Source organism: Borostomias antarcticus (genome assembly GCF_949987555.1).
Source record: "Borostomias antarcticus genome assembly, chromosome: 24".
In the NCBI taxonomy this organism is placed as follows: Eukaryota; Metazoa; Chordata; class Actinopteri; order Stomiiformes; family Stomiidae; genus Borostomias; species Borostomias antarcticus.
The window spans coordinates 16,641,695-16,649,194 of NC_140257.1; the positions used below are offsets into that span (position 1 = coordinate 16,641,695).

At 47.5% G+C, this 7,500-nt stretch overlaps 1 protein-coding gene across 1 annotated transcript in view; it reads right to left on the minus strand.

Annotated features, from left to right (window-relative positions):
* Nucleotides 1–7,500, minus strand: part of tnn (tenascin N) — a gene marked incomplete at both ends in the record, with an annotated part of 30,706 nt that overhangs the window by 14,344 nt on the left and 8,862 nt on the right. The gene's annotated exons all lie outside the window — the stretch shown is intronic.

Sequence of the window (7,500 nt, forward strand, 5' to 3'; positions counted from 1 at the left end):
CCAGACAAGACAAGTCTCCCACTGACGCTGCTCCTGACCACAAACCTTGAGCAGTAGGCTGCATAGCTAGCATAATAGCCTCAAACGGTTCCCCTTTCCTCCAACCAGCTGCTTTTCATTACTTCCTTCTCTGTAAACTTTATTGAATTGGAACTGATAGCTGCAGTACCTCCAGTTAATGACGTTTATGAGGCTGCCTATCCCTTCGCAGGTTATACCGTTGAGAGAAGTGACTGAATAGATTTCAGCCTAATCCTATAACACGAGAACTAGCTCTGTAGGCTAGCATTGACTAGAAGAGTCCAGTATGACCACCCAGGAGAGAGAGAGGGAGGGAGAGAGAGAGGGGGAGAGAGAGAGAGGGAGAGAGAGAGAGGGAGAGAGAGAGCACTTTCATCAAATACCACCATGATGTACAATAAAAAACAATGAGCTTTAGCACTCTACTATTTAAAAAGTAAATGCCCTTTAATGTGAGTAGTATTGAAAAGTAATTTTCCGCTCTTGTTGTGAGCCAGATGGTCTCTTGGCTCGGGCAGAGATAGGGAGGGAAGGCAGGTTTAGATGTGTGTAATTTCTAAGTTCCTGTGGAGAGAAACTCAGCCCGCTGTCTATTTCACATCTACTGCATAATGTGATCTGTAAGAGCCGAGGTCTCACAGCTCACCCAGACAGTAGCAAGATAATAAATCCTCGCTCGCTCGCTCGCTCGCTCACACATGCACACACACACGCACACATACACGCACACACACACACACACACACACACCCACACACTGTTTGCCTATGCTCATTCTGGCCCCAGGGAGCATTTATACAAAAAAAACATATTCTTTAGAAATTCTAAAATAATAAATTCACAGGGTTTCATGTGGTCTCATGTCAGTAAAAAAAAAAAATGTTTTCTTGCTAAGGCCAAACTTCTAGCAAAAAAATCCTGAATATTTAACTATAAAAAAGTGATCTCATGCAGCTTCAAATTTAATAATAAAAAGCAAGGAGGAGGCTGAATCCCTTTGAGGAGGTGAGGAAACCTTTAATATCTTAACAAGTACATGTGGTGTGTAAATGTGAACGTTATCTCTCTCTCTCTCCTTCTCTCTCTCTCCTTCTCTCTCTCTCTCTCTCTCTCTCAGAGCTGAGGGCTGCGTTGCTGGGTAACCTCTAACCTGTGTGGAAAGTGCTTAGTGGGGAACAGAATTCCGGGAACTCAGGCCGTTGACCCGGAGAGAAGTTCTGCCCAGTGTGAGAGTTGCCAAGCGGAAGTTAGTTGGTGGAGGGTCACTCTTGGGGACACCGCTGGGTTGGTGGACAGAACTGCATTTGTGTGACACGGCTGAGCAGCTCAAAGCTGAGCCACAGTCTCTCTCTGTGTGACCCTGGTCCACATGCTTTTATTCTGTTTGTTGATATTGTTGATACCACTCACAGAAGCACAACGGATATCAGTAGAAGAACACATCCAGCTCTTTGGGGAACGAGTCTGGAGCTATTTTGTTGTTCACTTGGGGTGAATGTCTTGGCAGCCAAACCATTGAGCAATATATTGAAGGTGAGGGGGAGGTCCTTCAGTGGCTTGTAGCTAAATGTGGTATCATGTCTTGAGCAATGAGGACTCAAGTGATAACAGTCACATCACAGAGCTTCTGGAGAAGATAAAAGACATGGTGGCTGCAAACAGTGGGCACCATTTTGAATTAGCAACGTTGCTATCTCAAGACGTGAAGGAGAAATGGAGGGATGTGGAGGAAAGGACACAGATGAGACTGTCCAAGGTCAAGGAAAAAAGAGAAGTTCAGAGCTCATCCGTTAATTCCAATATGCAATCCCAGCTGGCAGGAAGTCGTTGAAAAGATGCTCAAAAAACAACTTTGCCACACGTTAAAAAAAACCTGACCTGTTTTCGGTCAAATTGGAAAGCCCAAAAGGTGTCTTTTTAAGGTTGTTGAAAAGAAATTTTTCACGTTGTTGAAAATACGTTTTCCCAGACGTCTAAAAAACATACTGATTTGGTTCAAATTTAAAGGACCAAAAGATGACTTTTTAAGACCGTTGAAAAGACATCTTGAATTCAACCTAATTTGCATTCTGTACATCACAAATGGCAGACACGTCCTTCATGGAAGAGCAGAAGAGGGTCATTCAGGAGAACATGAAGGCATTTGGTGACAACCCAGATAGCAAGCGGATCTGGGCCATAAACAGGCTAGATCTGGCCCTTGTGGCTTAGTTCCGGCCCATATATGGCCCAGAATCATTACACATCCGCTTGCTATCTGGGAATGTTTGGTGGCACACCATGGTGCTGTTCCCCTGGGCAGAATGGCTGGGAAATGTGCCCATCAAGAAGCACATTGAGAGTGAAGGGGAGGCTCCCCAGTGGCTTGTGGAAAGACGTGGCAACAGGTATCATGTCTTGAACAAGGACTGGGGTGATGGCACTCAGGTCACAACGCTTCTGGAGAAGATCCCAGATAGCAAGCGGATGTGTAATGATTCTGGGCCATATATGGGCCGGAACTAAGCCACAAGGGCCAGATCTGGCCTATATATGGCCCAGATCCGCTTGCTATCTGGGGAGATGGTGGCCAGGAACAGTTTGTTTCTCTCCTCCACTGGTGCTCAAAGTCAGGGGGAGAGAACCTGTGGGCCTTGGCCCCCCGCCAGGCTGGAGCTCTCCGGTCCAGGGCTCCAGTCAGATGAGCTGGGGAAAGTACCCCACTGAGCAAAGACACGTCTAAAAGACGTCTTTTAGATGTCTTTTTCGTCTTTTTCGGACGTCCAAAGACATCCAATTAGGAGCCAGAATGAACGTTTTTTTAGACATTCAGATTTTGAACCTGTTCTGCACGTCCACAGACGTCTTAGAGGGGTCCAAGCCAGACGTTTGAATATTGAGGGGTCCAGCAGACGTACAAATGGGGTTCTGGGCCGACGGACGTTATTAAGACATGATCTGAACGTCTCCCTGACGTTGTGTGTTTGCTGGGACAGTACCCAGCCAGGTCAACCAGGAAGGGGATAGTATGAATGAGACGCTCAAGAAGGCTCATCAGAAAACCAGATCAGCTGAGGTGAGAGGAGATCGCAGCATAGACACTAAATATGTGCTTTAAGTGCAGACTTTCAGCTTTAATTTGAGGGTATTTACATCCAAATCAGGTGAACGGTGAAGGAATTACAACACATTTTATATGTAGTACCCCTCTTTTTAAGGGACCAAGTACTTGGACAAACAAAAATAATCACGAATCAAATGGTCTTTGTTAATATTTGGTTGCAAACCCTTTGCGGTAAATGACAGCCTGAAGTCTGGATCTCATGAGCGTCACCAGGCGCCGGGGTTCGTCCCTGGTTGGGCTCTGGCAGGACTCCACTGCTATTGTTCAAGAAATGTACTGGCTTTTTTTTTTCGATGTGTTTTTGAGGCTCACTAATGGTTTACATCTTCTGGTGAACCCTCTGTGTTTGCTCTGGTGAAATCTGCTCTTCGTTGTTGACTTGAGCACAGATACTCCTACCTCTTGGGGAGGGATCTTGATCTGGCCAGCTGTTGTGAAACGGTCTTTCTTCACCAGGGAAATCATTCTTCTGTCATCCACCACAGTCTTCCGTGTCTTTCCGTGGTCTTCTGGGTCTTTTGGCGTTGCTGAGCTCACCAGTGTCTCCTTTCTTTTTAAGAATGTACCAAACAGTTGGTCACATAATGTTTTGCCATCTCTCTGGTGGGCTTGTTATGATTTTTCATCCTCATGATGGCTTGGCTCGCTGATATTGACAGCGCTTTCGATTTCATATTGAGAGTTGACAGCAGCAGATTCCAAATGCAAGTACCACACTTGAATGAACTCTAGACCTTTTATCTGCTCCTTGTAAATGAAATAAGAGAATAACACACACTTGGCCATGGAACAGCTGGCCTGGCACATATACAATTGTTTGTAATTCCTACATCTGATTTGGATGTAAATACCCTCAATTTAAAGCTGAAAGTCTGCACTTAAAAACCATCTTGATTGTTTCGTTTCAAATCCATTGTGGTCGTGTACAGAGCCACAATGATTAAAGTTCTGTCAATGTCCAAATATTTATGGACTTTACTGTATGTTAAAACCCTTTCCACTGTGCATGATTTAACATCTTACTTCTTTTAGATGTATCTCATTGAATCCACTAATCAAATCAAATCGTTAATAATAAAATAGCAGAAATCTGTTTCGGTGAAAACACACACACACACACACACACACACACACACACACACACACACACACACTGTACACACAAACACGTGACCTGCTGTTGTTTTCTTACTTTCTGCATGTTCTCTCTACAGGATACATCTCAATTTGAGGAGAACAGACTGTGCAGACATCAGTGACCTGAAAGCACCTTTTAGTCATCTTGAACCGGCTGCTACTGCGTTCCACCCACATCACCACCTCACCCAACCTGAGCTGCTCCTGCAAAACCTCATATGAGGGATTCTACTGTAGTGGAGACAAGCCAGTGTGTGTGTGTGTGTGTGTGTGTGTGTGTGTGAGTGCGCGTGCGTGTTCGAGCGTGTTCGAGCGTGTGTGTGTGTGCGTGTGTGTGTGTGCGTGTGTGTGCGTGTTCAAGCATGTGTGTGCGTGTGTGTGCGTTTGTGTGTGTGCGTGTTTGAGCATGTGTGTGCGCGTGTGTGTGTGCGTGCTTGTGTGTGTGTGTTCGAGCATGTGTGTGTGTGCCTGTGTGTGCGTGCGTGTGTGTGTGTGCGTGTTCGAGCATGTGTGTGTGTGTGTGTGCGTGTGTGTGTGTGTGTGTGTGTGACGGTTAGCCAGGAACAGGTGTGTGAGGCAGGAGCGGGCTGAGCTGACAGCCTTGAGAAGACAGCAGCACAAAGAGAAGAAAAACGTCTCTAAACGAGTCTCATTAGAATGAAGCGTGACCCCAGGGTGACCCCAGGGTGAAGGACAGCCCCATCGATACCGCCAGAAGGAAACAAAAAGAGAAAGTGAGATAATGACAGATAGACATGGCCAGGATGAGAGGTAGGTAACGGATGACAGACAGACATGGCCAGGATGAGAGGTAGGTAATGGATGACAGACAGACATGGCCAGGATGAGAGGTAGGTAACGGATGACAGACAGACATGGCCAGGGTGAGAGGTAGGTAATGGATGACAGACAGACATCGCCAGGGTGAGAGGTAGGTAACGGATGACAGACAGACACCCGGGCGACAGGTAAGTAATGGATGACAGACAGGATGAGAGGTAGGTAACGGATGACAAACAGGATGAGAGGTAGGTAATGGATGACAGACAGGATGAGAGGTAGGTAACGGATGACAGACCGGATGAGAGGCAGGTAATGGATGACAGACAGGATGAGAGGTGGGTAACGGATGACAGACAGGATGAGAGGTAGGTAATGGATGACAGACCGGATGAGAGGCAGGTAACGGATGACAGACAGGATGAGAGGTAGGTAACGGATGACAGACAGGATGAGAGGCAGGTAATGGATGACAGACCGGATGAGAGGCAGGTAAGGGTCAAAGGAGGTTTGCCTGACGGGGGCTCAGCAGCGAAAGTGAATTCAATGAACTCATCCTCACGCCGTAGGAAAAAAACCATGACAAGTCAAAACAAGGATAATGGTCGTGTCACTGTTTCTCAATGGTACCAGATGGGCTCAGTGAGAATAACAGACAGGACCGACTAGCCTCTTCTGGTCCTGAAGTCTGGAGAGAGTCCAGAGTGGTTATATCACAATGCGTATTGTATTTCCCTTCCCCAACCGCGTCCACAGTCATTATGACCTGTTCAGATTATTAGCCCGTCATTTCTGACCCATAATTGTTAACCTCTAATCGTACCTCTTCCATAGCCTTGTTCATTACTCTGTTATGATTGGCTGTGACTGGAGGAGTTAATAGCGGGCTTGGTCTTGCTCTGAGGTCGGGCGGTATGGCAGATAGGTTGGGCAGATACAGTTCCATACCACAGGACCTTCATCGCTGTGGAATGGATGAGGGTTGAACCAACGCTGTCCAGGCTACACCCTCCAAGGGCAGACGCGGGCCCAAACCTCATATTTACCTCATGTAATAGATCAATTCAAATGAGTGTATTCTCTGCTCAAGACATTGTCATAGGAAATCTACACTGTGAATCCTGTCTTATAAAGTGAGGAGGTGTTTCTTGCCCTGACCTCTCTACCCCCAGGCCTAAACACTGCTTTATGGCAGGAGACCTCACCAGGGGTCCCCTCCTCCCAGCTAGACCTCCCCAGGGTCCCCTCCTCCCAGCTAGACCTCCCCAGGGTCCCCTCCTCCCAGCTAGACCTCACCAGGGGCCCCCTCCTCCCAGCTAGACCTCACCAGGGGCCCCCTCCTCCCAGCTAGACCTCCCCAGGGTCCCCTCCTCCCAGCTAGACCTCCCCAGGGTCCCCTCCTCCCAGCTAGACCTCACCAGGGGTCCACTCCTCCCAGCTAGACCTCACCAGGGGTCCCCTCCTCCCAGCTAGACCTCCCCAGGGTCCCCTCCTCCCAGCTAGACCTCACCAGGGGTCCACTCCTCCCAGCTAGACCTCACCAGGGGTCACCTCCTCCCAGCTAGACCTCACCAGGGGTCACCTCCTCCCAGCTAGACCTCACCAGGGGTCCACTCCTCCCAGCTAGACCTCACCAGGGGTCCACTCCTCCCAGCTAGACCTCACCAGGGGTCACCTCCTCCCAGCTAGACCTCCCCAGGGTCACCTCCTCCCAGCTAGACCTCACCAGGGGTCACCTCCTCCCAGTTAATCTTGAATCTCTGTAATGTTCACTTCAGCTGTTGACCCTCAGACCTAACCTACTCACTGATGATTGGCTAGAGAAGTATTTGCATATGCAGGTATGGTCACACCCAGACTATTTATAATGCTCTGTTTTCATCTTAATCATTGCTCTTGGTGGATGTTCCTTTCTCTTTGAGCCCGACTTTGCAAACTCGTAAACTATTTGGAATAAAAAGTAACCAGCTTGGACTTGCAAAGATGAACCTTGGCATTCTCCACTACTCTTTTCTTAATGATTAGAATAAACCTATAACAGTACAGAGCCCTCAGTGCCGAGTCACCTCTGTTCCTATCCGGCCTCCTCTCATTTCATGTTTGGAACTTTTCCGCTAGCTCACACGTGCCACGAGCATTAAACGTCCCTAACTAGAATTAGGGAGGCGATCGTTTCACATCGCGGGCCCTAAACTCTGGAACTCCTTTCAGAAACAAAACAAGCTCCCATCCCGTATTCCCCTGCAAAAACATAAACTTTTATGAACTGATACCTATGGGACTGTAGTTTGTAAATGCCATTGATAGTCATTTCCTTACTGTATTTTAATTATTATTGTACTCTGTACCCCTGTAAATGCTAAATGGACTGCACTTATATAGCGCTTTTCCACCTTAGCGGCACTCAAAGCGCTTTACAATGGCCTCTCATTCACCCATTCACACACACATTCACACAC